Below are 2357 nucleotides of genomic sequence, written 5' to 3'. Positions count from 1 at the left end.
ACATACACACACACACACATATATATATGTACATATCAACTTAGGCCAGGCACCAGTGGTTCACACCTGTAATCCTAGCTACTCAGGAGGCTGAGATCCAAAGATTGTGGTTCAAAGCCAGCCCAGGCACAAAAATTCATGAGACTCTTATCTCCAGTTAACCATCAGAAAACCAGAAGTGGTGCCGTGGCTCAAGTGCTAGCACTCAAGTTGAAGAGCTCAGAGACAGCACCCAGGCCCAGAGTTCAAGCTCCATGACTAAAACAAAACAAAACAACAACAAAAAAACTTTAAGTTTCTCTATGGCCTTTTTGTAACATGATAGCTCATTTTACCTTTGTAAAAAAATGTTCACTGGGGCCGGGAGTTTGGCCTAATGGTAGAGTGCTTGCCTAGCATGCACGAAGACCCGGGATCGATTCCTCGGTACCATAAACATAGAAAAAAAGACGGAAGTGGTGCTGAGGCTCAAGTGGTAGTGCTCTGGCCTTGAGAAAGTCCAAGGACAGTGCTCAGGCCCTGAACTCAAGCCCAGGACTGGCACACAAAACAAAAAACTGTCCAAAAGGGCTTGTTACAATGTACTTTGAAAAGAGTTTGTCCCTTCCATTATGTTCCTTTTCCCCCCTTCCAAAAATTTTTAGTGGATTTCACTGAGTCAGCTTCATATCACACACTTTCATCCCTTATGGTTGACTAATACTCCATTGTGCATATACACCACATATTCGTTAACTCTTCATAAACTGCGCCAATCCCATAGCTTGGCTATTGTAAACAGTACTGTGATAAATAGGGTGTTCAGGTATCTCTCTTGTATGGTTATTTATCCCTTTGGATATATGCCCAAGAGTGGTAGGGTGGAACCCAATGCAGTGGCTCACATTTATAATACTAGCTACTCAGGAGGCTGAGATCTGAGGATCAAGGTTCAAAGCCAGCCCAGGCACAAAAGGACCTGAGACTCTTATCTCCAATTAATCTCTACAAAACGGAAGTGAGGGTTGGCTCATGGGTAGGGCAGCAGCCTTGAGCTGAAGAGCTCAGGGACAATGTCCAGGCCCAGGGGTAGGGCAGTAGCCTTGAGCTGAAGAGCTCAGGGACAGCACCCAGGCTGAGTTCAAGCCCCACAACCCACAAAAAATAAAAATAAAAGAGCGAGCAAGCGAGCGAGCAAAAAAGAGAGGTCTATTTTTTGCTTTTTATAAGCCTCCATACTGATTTCCCTAGTGGCTGCACTGTTCCATTGTGTGAATGGCCCACCGTTTATTTATCTATCCACTTATTTAAGGATATCTGGTTGCTTCCAACTTTTTGAAATTAGAATTAAAGCCACTCTAAATTCATTTTAAAATCTTGCATATACAAACCTTGTGTGGACCTAGCCTTTCAAATAAATGAGACAAAGATCTAAGAGCACAATCTGTGGATTGTATGATTAAATTATGTTTTGCTTTGTAAGGAACTATAAAGCTTGCCTTCCAAAGGAGCATTGTTTTGTCTATCTAGCAACGAGTCCTGATGCTTCACATCCTTGGCAGCATTTTTCTATGTATGTGGTACCGAGGAATCAAATCCAGGTCTTCATGCATGCCAGGCAAGCACTTTACCACTAGGCCTAACTCCCAGCAACCCTGTTTTTCTATATGACACAGGTTGACCATTTCTAATTATGTTTATTTCCTTTATGTGTTATCTTCTTTGATGCACCATCATCTGCTCAGAACTTCTGACTTTTGATCATTTAAGCATAGGCACTGTGCCCATGTTGTAACAAGGTTTGAGGGAGGCACATGCCATGCCAGTATATAAGTATCCAATCATAATGCTTTGGACTAGAAAAAGATCCTTGCCTAGTATTAAAATTATTTTCTTATTTCTGAGTTTTAAGAACTCTTTGTATGCGAGTTTTAAGAACTCTTTATATGCAAGTTATTTATCATGTGCATATGTGTGTGTGTGGGGGGGTATTGTGGGGCTTGAACTCAGGGCCTGGGCACTGTTCCTGAGCTTTTTTTAGCTCAAAGCTCGCACTCTTACCACTTTGAGCAACAGCTCCACTCCTGGTTTTCTGGTGGTGAACTGGAGACCAAGAGTCTCACAGACTTTTCTGCCTGGCCTGACTCTGAACTGCAATCCTCAGATCTCAGCCTCTTGAGTAGGTAAGATTATAGTCATGAGCCACTGGTGCCTGGCACATAGGTGTTCTGTTTATTTTCTTTTCTTCTGTAAGTGATCTTTTTACTTCCTATTTTTGGCAGTTCTGGGGTTTGAGCTCAGCTTACATGTATTCAAATTTACAATCACTAGAAAAATGCAAATTAAAACTAAAATTAGACACTACTATGTACTTACTA

General features: G+C 41.9%; 1 non-coding gene across 1 annotated transcript; it reads right to left on the bottom strand.

Moving 5' to 3' along the window:
• Positions 1-1743: 1743 nt before the first annotated feature.
• Positions 1744-1847, bottom strand: LOC150065630 (small nucleolar RNA U13). Its single transcript, XR_016535061.1, has one exon. It is a non-coding gene; the product is annotated as a small nucleolar RNA U13 (small nucleolar RNA).
• Between the last annotated feature and the right edge of the window lie 510 nt (positions 1848-2357).

This window comes from Megascapheus bottae, chromosome 3 (genome assembly GCF_031878675.1).
Source record: "Megascapheus bottae isolate mThoBot1 chromosome 3, mThoBot2.hap1, whole genome shotgun sequence".
Classification (NCBI taxonomy): Eukaryota; Metazoa; Chordata; class Mammalia; order Rodentia; family Geomyidae; genus Megascapheus; species Megascapheus bottae.
The sequence above is the reverse complement of the archived record's forward strand: the minus strand, read 5'-3'. Positions and strand labels throughout refer to the sequence as shown.